At 36.4% G+C, this 14,283-nt stretch overlaps 1 long non-coding RNA gene across 1 annotated transcript; it reads left to right on the forward strand.

The window, feature by feature from the left end:
* The first annotated feature begins 249 nt into the window (after positions 1-249).
* Positions 250-13,790, forward strand: LOC118999674 (uncharacterized). Its single transcript, XR_005069156.1, has 3 exons — positions 250-260; positions 3,350-3,352; positions 13,718-13,790. It is a non-coding gene; the product is annotated as an uncharacterized LOC118999674 (long non-coding RNA).
* The last annotated feature ends 493 nt before the right edge of the window (positions 13,791-14,283 follow it).

The raw sequence follows: 14,283 nt of genomic DNA on the forward strand, positions 1-14,283 counted from the left end.
GAAAGAGATGATATGTATTAGGTCTCCAAAAAATACCATCACTGAAGTGAGAGATGTAAAAGTTAGGTGATTGTTTTTGTAGATGGCCATGCTGATGAATTTGTGAATAAAATATGTGTGGATATGTTTTTGGTGAAGTTGAGCTGAAAAATTTAACTTTTGTTGGAGCATGGGCATTTACCCCTTGGTGATGTATAGAGACCAAATCTATTTAATTTTTACAATTGAATTGAGGCATAGGAAAAAAATTAAACCATAGGGTACCTCATATTTTGATCTTGGCTTTATCTATAGGTGAGTGGCTGTTTCTATCGGGCAGTGGTTCCCTCAACTACCAGCATCAGTATTGCCTGGATATTCTCAATTTTGGCTGCATGTTAGGGTCACCTGAAGGCATCTCAAATCAGTTACATAAGAATTATTGAGGATGAGACACAAGCATCAATAGTGTCCTCAAGCAAACCAGATGATTCCTGGTGCGTTCAAGCAAGGTTAGAAGCCAATGTATAAAGTTGTACATCAGACTTTTTATAAAGAGGTGGACCTCAGGCAACTTGCAGGTATCAACAGCCTCAGCAAAAATAAGGGTGCCTCTGCATGAGTCCAGAAGAGAATGTCAGTTACACACTTTGGGGGGCTAAATGCAATGGACTAAATGTTTGCGTCCTCCCCATAGTCATATGTTAAAATCTTCATCCAAAGTGTAATGGTATTTGGAGTTTTGACCTTTGGGAAGTCATTAGGTCATTTGTGGGGGGACCCTCATGACTGGGATTTATGCTTTTATAAAAGAGATCAGAAGAAGTGTTTTTCTCTCTTTCTACCATGTGAGGATACATTGGGAAGTCAGCAGTGCAACCTTGAAGAGGTATTTCCCCAGAACCTGAATCTCAGCCTTCCAGCCTCCAGAACTGGAAGGAATGCATTTCTGTTTTTTCTATTCTTTATATAGATTTCTATTTACACCCAGACTATGGTACTTTGTTCTTGTAGCCTGAATGGACTAGGACAATTAGAAAACAGGGATGGTTTTATTTCTGGGGTATATATTCAACACAGGCAGCATGGCCAGGACCACCTCAGCCAGTACTGACTTCTGAATGCAGAATACTATTGGGTATAATTCAGCACCGAGGTCTGGTGTTTATTAAATAATAGATGTGGCTTAGGCAGTAACTTAATTATAGAGAGGTCCCCTCTCTCTAGATTCTGCTGCTTGGTTTTATTTATTTATTTATTTATTTATTTATTTATTTATTTATTTTAAAATACATTGCATTTTTCCCATTACTGTTTACCCCCGCTACACCCTCTGCTGCTTGATTCTGAACTGCGAGGCAACTCCACTCAGCATGTATTACTTACTTCATGTGTAGAGTTTCCAGGCTTAGAAATAAGCATATAGTATAGTGTTTAAATATGAATTTCAGGTAAAAATAAATATTATTATAGGTAAATAGGTATATGTTTCAAATACTGCATAGGACATACTTCTACTAAAAAAACCTGTTATTTAGCTAAATTTCAAATTAAACTGGGTTTCCTGGATTTTATCTGACAACCCTGTTTTAGTGACTTGTCTTTTAAATTGACATTATTAAGCCTAGGTTAGGAGAATTAGATAAGCACTTCCAAAATCTCTTCTCTAGTAAGAACCAAGGGGGGCAATTAAAGGATTTTTGTTTTATACATGTAGCTTGTCTGTAAAATCAGGTATTGCAGATACTCAAAGAATTGCTTTAGTGAACTTAAGGCAAGCAGGCTTGTAGATATTGTTTGTTCTTTAAGAAAACGTATTTCAAAAATGTGTAGAATTCAGATACAGAAAAAAAATTAGTGATTTACCTGTTACATGACAGATTTTAATTCAAGAATTCACTGAAAGTGATTTTCAAGCTGAAATGAATGTGGGATGGGATGGTAAATTTTAATGTTCAAAGTGTAACATCATGACTTTTGTACAAGTATAAAATGAATGTATGTTGAAGACTTATGTTATCTCATTAATGAGGAAATCATTAAGATGTTAAAACTGATCCAAAGGGAACATGAAGAATGTCTACATATAAGAAAGGCTAAAATTAATTTCCCAATAGATGCAAAACTGGTTAATATCATTATATATATTATAACACTATATATGTAATGATATATATATAAAACAATAAAATGTAATATAGGGGTCATCTTTTCCCACAAGCAAAAATCTGTCTTCTATTTAAAAACTCATTTACATTCCTTTTTACATTGCTATTAATTTTCAAAATATCAAAGAAAGTTTCCTGAAGATGATACATAAAAAGAAAATTTTCATTTTGAGAATAAAATATTTTAGATGACACAGGCCTTGACCAAGCCAGCTCAGAAATCTGAAATCAAATTAACAGCAGAGTCATACTCTTTCTGAAACCCCTAAGAAGGTATCTTTCCCTCCATCCTTCTAAGTTCTGGTGGTTGTTTACAGTCCTTGGCCTTCCTTGGCTTGTAGCTGTACGACTCTTACTGCTCTTCTTGTCTTCACATGACTCTTTGTTCTGTGTGTATCCAAATCCCCTTCTCCATACAGGAATGTTGGGTTTAGAGCCCACCTTAATCCAATAAGACTTCACATTCACTTGATTACATCTGCATACACTATTTCTGGTAAAAGTCACATTCATAGGTCCTAGCTGGACCAGAAGTTTAGGGGCAGAATTACTCCACCATGTACAGAGGATAATGTGATCTGATTGTTTTTGTGTTTAGAAAAGCATGCTCTGGCTACAAATGGACCACCTTTCAGCTTTTCTGATATTCTAGTTTTCTAACTTTGTATAGGGCTATACATCAGATAGCCATGGAACTAAGAGTAAAGAAGTCCTATGAAAGAAGCAGAGGTTTCCCCTCATACTCATAAAGCATTTACATTATACAATAAATCTATACTTTTTGTATTTTAGACTGCTTGTGACTATCGTGTTCTTACTTTCCATTTTTACCTACCTTCTGGTTAGGTGATGACGCCCATGCTTAACAGATAGATACACTGTTACTGATTGGATACAGTTCATGTGTTTATTATACTAGTGTTTACCATGTGTTTACCATATCATTCATTAAAATTGCTTATTTACCAGGTTCTACTGTAGGCTCTGGGAATAATAACAACAAAAATAACATGACAAGGTTCTTGTTCATGTGAAGCTTAAGTTCTAATGGGAAAATTAGACATGAAGCCAATAGACATAAAAGGTAGATAAATAAAATAATGGTAGGCAATGCCAGTGCTCTGAACAAAAATAAAGGGGGACAAGAAATAAAGAAAAGACCTTTCATTTTAGGTCAGGCAGTCAGGGAAGATTTCTCTGAGGAAGTGGCATGGATAGATGTGAGAATAAAAAGATGTTAATGACCTCACATTTTCCTCAGGATGATATCAAAACTTCACATTGTTGGAGAGACCCTTTGAGATCTGTCCTTTGATTAATTCCCTGGCTTTAGCTCTTTCTCTAGTTAATGTAGTCAACAGAGTTTTAAAAACCATTTTTTACTGGGATCAACATGTTTTCCATCAGTAAATACCAGAATATAATTTATATTTACAGTTTAACTTTAAAACATAGAAATATACACATAGTATTTTATTTTATTTTTTTTTTTGGTGTCCTCTTATGATTTTTATTTATTTATTTATTTATTTTTGGATTTCTTTTTTTATTTAATTCTTGTTCAAGTACAGTTTTCTGTCTTATATTCCCAGCCCTGCCCCCCCCACTGCTCCCCACCTCCCTCCCATTTCCGCCCCCCACCTTAGTTATTGTCCATGTGTCCTTTATACTTGTTCATGTGAGTCCATCCCCTTTTCCCTTGTGATTCTCTCCCCTCTGGACCCTGTCAGCACATTCTGTATTTCAGTGTCTTTGGTTACATTTTGCTTGCTTGTTTGGTTTGTTTAGATTCCTGTTAATGGTGAGATCATATGGTATTTGTCTTTCACCACCTGGCTTATTTCACTCAGCATAATGCTTTCCAGTTCCATCCATGATGTTGCAAAGGGTAGGAGCTCCTTCTTTCTTTCTGCAGCTTAGAATTCCATTGTGTAAATATACCACAGCTTTTTGATCCAGTCATTTACCGATGGGCATCTAGGTTGCTTCCAACTCTTGGCTATCGTAAATTGTGCTGCTATGAACATCAGGATGCATAGGTTCTTTTGGATTGGTGCTTCAGGGTTCTTAGGACATACTCCTAACAGTGGAATTGCTGGGTCAAATGGCATGTTCATTTTTAGTTTTCTTAGAAAATTCCATACTGTTTTCCATAGTGGTTGTACCAGTCTGCTATCCCACCAACAGTGAACTAGGGTCCCCTTTTCCCCACACCCTCTCCAGCACTTGTTGTTTGTTGCTTTGTTTATGATAGCCATTCTGACTGGTGTAAAGTGGTATCTCATTGTGGTTTTAATTTGCATCTCTCTGATAGCTAGTGATATTGAGCATCTTTTCATGTGTCTCTGGATCCTCTGTATGTCTTCCTTGGAGAAGTGTCTGTTCAAGTCCTTTGACCATTTTTAATTGATGTTTTTATATTATGAAATTTTCACAAATGTCAAATAGTTTATAGTCATGAGCAACTTCAAGTCTAATATTAAAAACCTGTCTCTCATGCAACTGTATAAATTTATTCTTTTTAAATATATAATTTATAAACTTATATTTTTAGTTATTCTTAATAAAGTTTTAATTGGTTAAATCAGAATATTTCAAATTTATTTCTTTTTTCTTTCTCATATCTCATAATTCACTTATAAACCATGATTAGTATTTTAACTTTTACAAGCCCAAGAGTTCTAAACCTTCAACATTCAATGATAAATAATGATACATATAACAATGATTTTAAAAGCCACATATAGAAGAACTCTGAAAGTCTATCAACATAGTTCACATGGAAACTGAATCTCTATAATAGCAACCAAGAAAAATAAGTTAATATGTCCTCCTAGACAAGGGTCTTGAGATCAATTAAATTAAAATGCTTCTGGAGAATAAGATTAATTCTTGTTCACCTCTCAGACACACATGTTCTCAGTTATTTGAGACAATATTTTTCAAGGATAAGATTATTATACTTAGGTCAAACATGTGCTCTGCTGACCAAGCAAGTGCGAGGCCGGAAATAACAAACCGCAATAGCACTGGCTTGAATTACAAAAGTGTGTGACAGGCATGGGGCAAACTACCAGCAGAGGGATAGCTTGTAACAACCACTTTAGTATTAATCCAAGGTTTCTTAAAAGGAGGGAGCCCTGAACACTGGCCAACCAAAATGTAACTAATACGAAGCCCAGGACAGTCCGTTTGAACCATTACTGTTGTAGTGAGTATTAAAGAGATCGATACAGCATGGGTGTCAAGGTTGGTAAGTAGTATACTACGCAATAAATTGTAAATTAACTTAATAATACGCATTCTAGTACACAGTGTATGATTTATGTAGCACACAGGACCTGTTGGAAGTTGGAGGACAGATTTTGCTGTGTCGTCATGTTGCAGGGCGAGCCCGGGTTGATGCGGCTATTTTAGCTGTGTCAGGTGCGATTGTCTCTAGGTTGAAAAGTTCTTGGATGGGGGGAGGCTGTTCCTCGGAGATCATTGAGTATCCCTCCCCTGCTCCCCAGCACCCCAAACACGAACAAAGTAATGCGTAGCCTTGTCTGGGCTCAGGCCCTCACTGAAGAGGACCCGTGGATGTTGCAAATTTGCTATGTGGAGATGACTCATTCCTCAGATAACTTGGCAGTCATTTACTTTCTGGAAAACTATCCATTTCTGGTGGTTGGCATGAGCAAATGGGGGCCATTTTGGGTCCTTGTGATGAGGTCTGTAGTGAGGGAAGCTGTTCATTTCATTTGTTCTCATGGTCATACACCCCACCATATTTTGATGATAGACATTGTTACCCTCACTCCCCTTCCTCTCTCTGCAAGACCAAGAAACCTCACACCAGCCCTCTCTTCCTTTCAATGCTTGCTCCCTCAGGTGCCTGGAATAACTAACTTTAAGGAGAGCCTTTGAGCATTGACTCAGTGTGTCAGTAGTCACTATATAAACTTTCTTTGGCATCTCCCCCCCTGTTTTAAGTCCCCTCTGTTTTACTGTGGTTGAGTCAGTGGACCTTTTCAGCCAACTGCCTCCAATTCTCTACTGTCTGATCTATGCAAGGTGCACAGCCATTTCAAACTCCATTAATGGAGTCAGCCTAAAAAGAGTCCAACTCCTGGGATCTGAAACTAGCTCAGTATATTCCCAAACACCTCCGCAGTCCCCTCCTGACTCCCTCCCCACATGATGTGAGTATCTTCACCCACCCTTCTACAGGCCTGTGACCAGCGTCCAGATCCTGAGGTCTGACTGATGGTGGGGTAAAAAGGATAGTGAGAGCGTGGCAGGCAGGAGGGAAGACTTCAGTATCCTTTGGCATCTACCAAATCATCACTGATGATGTCATGTAATGAAGTCTTTGAAGCAATGAATGTGGTTCCTTATATCCTGCATACTGATAGTTGTATCATACCAAGGGGTCACACCACAACTTCTGTGAATCAATAGATGGTTGAAAAGGATTAGAATGCATTAATTAATTTGTGTTACAAGTTAAGTCACATGTTAAATATTTTTAAAATGTACAATTTAACAGTTTTCAGTAACAAAAGGAGATATAATTGTTTACATGTTGATTCATATGTTTATATTACAGTGCTGATTGCTAAACATTCTGAATATTATCCATTTACCTAAACTGGAGTGTTTCAAAAACGAGTTTCTGACTCGGACCTAGCAATTTATAAAGGCGTAGATAAAAATGGGGATATGTCTCAATTACTGTGTGCACGTTTGATAGCTCCTCTGCATATCTTGGAGTAGTCAGATTCTGAGTGAATTGGTATTTTTTGACTATTTAGTGAGTTTCCACACAATTAGTTTCTAGTTTACGCTGTAAATGTCTGAAATTTAACATTTTCTTTATCTTTATGAGATAATGAGTATGAGCATTGGTATTTTTAATGATGCCAATTGAACTCGTAAAAACACTTTTCTCAGGACAGAGCACATAATCAACAGATATTTCTTTGGACAACGAGAGGGATGTTCAAACAAAGAGTGAAACAGATTTGTCACTAGGGTTAGCTTTGTTTACTCTTTTGCTTTGATATTGTATCATTTTGTTATCTTTTTTCTTTAATAGACATATAATAGACTTCAAAACTGAAAGACACAGGGGAGAGAATTGATACAGCTATAATCAGTGTGGAAGGTCTATTATCTAGATAATTTTAGAAAGGGGTGTTTTTTTGAATTTGCTTATCTACATTTTTGTTTTAACCTCAAAGTTTCATGTTGGTATTTACTCAAGGGAGAGGTCGTGTCTTGGTTGAATATCTTTGTGAAATGGGTTGGTCTAAGGGTGTCTATTTTTCAAAGATTTTTAGAGAGTTTATTCTTGTCTGATACTAATCTTACTCTCTTTTTTTATGGTCATAGTCAAAGCACCACAGTTTATTTCACAGCAGACATAGGTTTACTTTCCTGAAATAATTCTTCATCTCGCAAGTGTTGCTTCCAGGCATCTTAAAACAGGATAGATTATTCGTCAATATTGACATGAGACCTAGGTTCTTTTCTCTAGCGCTCTTAAATTGTTTGGTGTTTTCACTTGTGTAGTGTCTGACCCTTTTGCAAAAGTGAAGATAGTGTTTGCCTTGTGAAATTCTCTGTTGTAAGCATTTCATATGTATTTAACTCATTAATTCCATATAGTGGTAACTTTAACAGATGAGAGAAGTGAGGGAAGGAGAAGTTACTAGGATGAGGGCATGAAACTGGAGGTGGACTTGGAGCTGGCTTTCCCAGACCCAGCAATGTTTATCTTCATGCTACACTGGCGTTGGTCCTGAGTAGTCAGCCTCAAGGGGCAGGGCCCATCTATTCTCGTATGTCCGACTGGTGTATCCCAGTGTATTGCACCACATGCCCATTTAACATGCAGTTGATGAATGGTTGAATGAATGAATGAATAGTATTTTCACATTTTTATAGAATAAATACAAGCATTACTTATTAACTATTTTGAGTTCCTAGAAAAAAATCATGTGGGGCAGCCTAGCAAAATAATTCAGAGTTAAATAGTCATAGATAAACAGCCAAGATTGTTTCTCTCTCCTGTGAGTCACTAGCCATGTGTCCTGTGCAGTTTGCCTGTCTGTTTAAATGGTGTATGTACAACATGCATAGGAAGACATAAGTGGAACTTACATCATGGTGTTGCAGAGGAAATGGTAATGCATAGAGTCTCACATAGAATTTGTTCCTAATGAGTGTTGAATGGTATTGTTATAATTTTAAAATTATTTACAATCATTACAGTAAAATGCTTCAATAAAAGATTTATTTAGCTATGGTTGAGAATTATCTTAAATTTTAGAAAAAGACAGAAATGTCTTTTAGTAATGTCTTTCAGAAATGTCTACCACAGCAAAATAGAATTTCCTACCAGAACAATTTATTTGTGAGTATTTAATGCAATCCTTTATCTACTTAATCTACAAATATTTATTAAGAAGTTAGTCTGTATGTCGACATTTTAATAGTTCCTGAGATACCCGACAGACAGATAAATATTCTTCATGAATCATATAGTCTAATGAGAAAAAATATAAAATACAAAGTCAGACACATGGAAGATATTGTGGTCATTTTCTTACATGACTTATGTATTATTTATAATATATATATATATATATGAAATCATAGAGTATCTATATTCATTTCCAGAATATAACATAAAAAAGAGAAATAAAAATTGAAAATAAAGCTGTAGAAGAAGGCAGGGCTTTGATCATTGGGCTCTTGGAAATCATGTAAGCATTCTTTTTTTTAATTTTTAAAAAATATTTTATTTATTTATTTTAGAGGGGAAGGGAAGGAGAGAAGGAGAGAAATATCAATGTATGGTTGACTCTCATGAGTCCCCTGCTTAGAACTGGCCGGCAACCCAGGCATGTGCCCTGGCTGGGAATTGAACCACGATTGCGATCGTGTGGTTCGCAGGCCGCTCAACCCACTGAGCTACACCAGCCAGGGCTCATGTAAGCATTCTTGAAATTTGTCTCAAATGCTCTGACATTACTAAAAGATGCTAAGTCAGGGATGAAACTGTGACACAGTCACAACTTCTTATTTTCCTTGGAGTTCATCAAAATGTTAAGTTAGTCCTGTCAACATAGCAAAACCCAGATAAGGCTCAACTTTATAAATTGAAAATAAAATACAATCATGTTTTTCTGATTTATTTGTCCATTTTCATTTTCTTGAAAGATGGAATGTTAATACAGTACACACTTTCAAACAACTGCATGAATATGTCCATATGCTTGTTCTATTTTCTGCACATTGCCAGTCTGCCATGGTATCACATGTACCAATAAATGGACCTCAGCCACTTTGTATTTCCCAAGTGCTCAGCATTTCAAGCCCGTTTCCCAGGTGACATTGCCAATCCAAATTCTCATGACTGCTTTGTGGATCAAGTTTTTTTCTGGGTGTTTTTTTTGATCCCTTTACAAATTTTTGTCCAGTTTTTCAGTGGCTATAGTTTCCTCTTGAATTTCCAACTGTGAACTTGTTTGTTTTACTCATTACACAGAACCATTCTGCTCTGTTTGAAAATCTCCTTAAAAACTTGTATATTGTAACCCATAGACACAGACAAAGTGTGGTGATGGCCAGAGAGAAGGAGGAGTGGGGGCTGGGTGGAGGTGGGCAAAGCGGGAGAAATGGGGAGAGCTGTGCTACTGTCAACAATAAAAATAAATTATTAAAATGTGCATATTATAGCCACTACTGCACTCATCTAAGAAAGAACCGCCTCGTTTCTAGTAACGAGCCTTTAGAGACTAGTGAAATGTGTAAATCACATCGTGTACATATGCGCTCCACACAGGCTCACACATAACACAGATATTATTTTATTGTTTACTCAGCCAAAATGGCTGTGTCATATGTAAGTATAAAATAAAATATTATTTATTGTCTCCTAATTACACTGGCCCTCATTTTGTCATACTAATTATTTGGGATATTATGTCAACATTAGCTTTATATTTTAGTTTGAAAGTACTCAAATGGAATTTTTTTTCTTTTGTAAACTCTTGAGAAGGAATAATGCTGAGGAGGAATTTGCTTAAGCCACTATATCAGACATGCTCAAAAGTAGCAGCAAGAATTGAACGCAGACTGCTGGACAGGTATTACTCTGGAATAGCTCTGGGCTCCCACCAACTAATTAGTCTGACTGGTTACATTCTTCTAAAGAGTTTTCTTTGAACCTACCTTATAGATTACAGAGTCTTGTTAAAATATCTCAAACAAAACTTGTTTTCTTTAAGCTCCAAGAAATGCTTCATTGTACTAATAACAACCGTGGGGTGTAAAAATGTGCGGGTTTTATCTAGGGAGTCATGAAAAGGAATACTACAAAGAATTAACTGTTAAGCAGATGACCCATTAATCCAAACAGCTATCAGTTCAGATACCCAGAGCCATAGCCAATTATTTTAGAAACATCAGAGTTTGAAATGTCCTCAATCTACAATAATGGTAGGAATGAGATACTTGCGTCCCAGAGGAAGCCCAGGTAAAATATGATCATGAACATTTTTGTTTTTATCATTGACTGTAATATAGAGAACATCCAAAACAGTGGTAAATAATTCAGAAATTGTTCCCTTTGGAAAACAAGCATGCTCATATTGCTTCCGTCATTAAACAGATAAACAAAACCCAGAAACCATTATTAAGCCCTTTGCTCTTAGCTAACATCACATTTTTCTCTTCCTTGACGTCCAAGTTTTGTAATGGTGTAACTGTATTCAAATTCTGTTTTTTTTTCCTTTCTTAGTCTTCCCAATTAACCCATGAACTCATTACTATTGAAATCTTTCTAATAATTCCAGTGGCCAATTTATTGCCAAATTCAATAGATAATTTGTTTTTCCTTATGTTACTGATCTCTCTGAGAATTTTTATATTAATTCATTTCTTTCTCCTTAAGACACTTCCTTTTTTGGTATAACTTTCTCATGAGCCTTACTCTCCAGCTTCTCTTTTTCATTATATTCTTAGGCTCTATTTTTTCATTTTTAACTTTTTGTACATTTATTTACTTATTTATTTTAAAGATTTTATTTATTTATTTAGAGAGAGGAGAAGGGAGGGAGAAAGAAAGGGAGAGAAAGGTCAATGTGTGGTTGCCTCTCACGTGGCCTCCACTAGGAACCCAGCCTGCAGCCCACGCATGTGCCCTGACTGGGAACCAAACCGGCGACCCTTTGGTTCACAGCCCAAGCTCTGTCCACTGAGCTACGCCAGCCAGGGCTTATTTTTAACTTTTTGTACATTTAAATAATTCTATAAAAATTCATTCTTTGTCAATTGTTTTCATTCTACAATCTCTCAAAGTGAAGGATTCAGCTGCCATCTGTACAGATCCTGAGATCACCTTTCTCTGCTGACGGACACCTTTGCACCCAGTGCGAGAGTATCCATCGCTTGGAGGATACGCAACTTCAGGTACTTCCCACAGTGAATTACCACCATTATGCTTACGCCAGTTCATCCAGTTCATCCTCTATCCAGCTGCAAGAACTATTTTATAAAATACCAGTCACTTCCTAAAAATTTAGTTTTTCATACTTTTCAGGAAAAATTTCAAGCTCCTATCTTTCACCAATTCTGCATAATTTTCCATATCAAAGATAACTGCTCCAGATAATCACAGAAGATTTTCCCTGATTATACAACACTACTGGATTCAATCTTGAACGGAGCACCGACTGTTTGCTGTGGGCCTTCTCTCAGGACTGGGTGGGTCTGCAAAGAGAAGAAATCAGTTTTTCCTTTTGGGAGCTCTCAGTCTACTAGAGGAACAGCGCACAACCTTTTTGGCCCCAGGGGCGGGTTTCATGGAAGACAGTTTTTCCGTGGATGGGCAGGGGTGGGTAGGGGGGGGATTTATAGCCTGCCACCAGATGCAGCTTGTCACTTGCCACTCACTGATAGGGTTTTTATGTGTCTTCAAGCAACTGATTTATTATGGTCTCTATGCAGTCAAACTTCTCTGCTAATGCCCATCTGTATTTGCAGCACCAGTGCTGGTATCAATGCCTCAGCTCCAACTTACACCATCAGGCATAGGTTCTCATAAAGAGCGTGCAACCTAGATCCCTGGTGGTGCACAGTTCACAGTAGGGTTCGAACTCCTAGGAGAATCCAATGCCACCACTGATCTGCCAGGAGGTGGAGCTCAGGTGGGAAATACAGATGAAGCTTTGCTCCCTCCCTCACGGCCCCTCTCCTGCTGTGCAGCCTGGTGTTGGAGACCCTGTATTGGAGTGAAGATCTGAAAGAATTTCAATAAAGAGTGATGTTATAATGATAGAGGGGTGTACAAATACTATATTTAACAAAAGAAGGTAATTCAGTGGCTCTGAGCTGTGAGAAGCTCCCCTAAAGGCAAAAATAACATGTCTTGAGTTGTAAAGAATTAAAATGATTTAGGTATAAACAAGGGAATGATATATTTAAGGACAATATTATGTTTTAAAATGTTTTCTAACTATCTAGCTATGTATTTTGTTCTCCAACATTTATCTTCAGAGTAAATATTTCCCAGAGCTATGACTTTTATTTCAGCTGCATTTTCAATATTTTCACATCTAATATCTATTCAACACCTTAATGTCTAATATTTACTGTTAATCTCTAATGCTGGTGGTTTATAGGTGTTCCTATGTCCTCCTTACACCATTCTTCTACTTGCTTGGACCAAAAACTGAAATTACTGTGATTCCTGGTTTGCTCATATACCCATATTTAATCTATTTTTATTTCTTCTAACTGGAAGGTGCTTCCCCCATCTCATGGCTTATTGCCTTATCTTTTTCATATTATTTGCACAAATGTCTTTTTTTCACAAAGCTTACCATAATTATTTAAAACTGCAAACACTCTCACAGCCACCTTTATTTTACATTACCACTCTACTTACTCTTGAAGTATTTATAAACCTCTGATTCAGGATATGTATTTACTTAATGTTTATATATCATCTTTCACTAAAATGTATAGTCTATGGTAGTAAGAGTTTTGTTTGGTAGGTTTATTGTCATATAGCGTATTTAGGGAATTCCTGGTATACATTAATTGCTTAATAAATATTATTTTATGATCAGATCATCTGTCTTTAACAAGGCAGTACTACTAAGAATTTGAAATTAAATGAACTATCTGAAAGTATTTCCTACTCTTCTGAGTTAACTAAATAAATCAGCATACCAGTCTCTCCTTTCATAGGAAATCTTTTGGACATTGCACTGTTTTCATTAGAGTAAAAAACAAATAGTCTTTATCTGCACATGTTAGTGCATTATAAATATCACTGCTGTCGCCATGCTAAACATTTTATACACATTGCCACATTTAATTCTTGCAGCTGACCTATGAGATAAGGTGGAACATTTGACTCAATTTGGGTTTAGAGGGATTTAAAAATGTGGTAAATTAGCAGAGTGGAAATGTGAATCCAGACAGTCTTACTCCAGAGTACATCATTAAGTTGCTCTATCTTACACAGTTTTATGAATGTAAAATATAGTTGTAACATGCTCTTGGATAGGCAGAATTAACATAATTAAAATGTCCATACTAATCAAAACGATCTATAGATTCAAAGCAAATCCTATCAAAATACCACTAGCACATTTTTCCTAAGACTAGAAAAGGTAATCCAAAAAACTTATATGGAAGCAGAGAAAATCTTGAATAACCACCACTCAAAGTTGTGGAACAAAGTTGGAGGTGCCCCACTACCTATATTAAATTATACCACAAGACTGTAGTAATCAAAGCAGCATTGTACTGTTATAAAAACAGACACATAGATCAATGGAACAGGATAGAGTCCATAAATAAACCCACACCTACATGGACAATTAGTGTATGACAAAGGAGAAGAAAACATAAATTGGGACAAAGATCATTCAATAAATGGTGCTGGATAATTAGACAGATACATGCAGAAAATAAAACTAGACCACTTTCTTATACCATATATAAAATAACACTCAAAATGGATTAAAGACCTAAAAGTAAGACTTGAGAGCTTAATGCTCGTAGAAGAAAACTTAGTAAAATCTTAGAGACTTCTCATGGCAATATTTTTTTCCTGCTATATCTCCTTGAACAA

Source organism: Sturnira hondurensis, unplaced genomic scaffold (genome assembly GCF_014824575.4).
Source record: "Sturnira hondurensis isolate 20B ecotype Veracruz unplaced genomic scaffold, ASM1482457v3 Scaffold0015056, whole genome shotgun sequence".
Classification (NCBI taxonomy): domain Eukaryota; kingdom Metazoa; phylum Chordata; class Mammalia; order Chiroptera; family Phyllostomidae; genus Sturnira; species Sturnira hondurensis.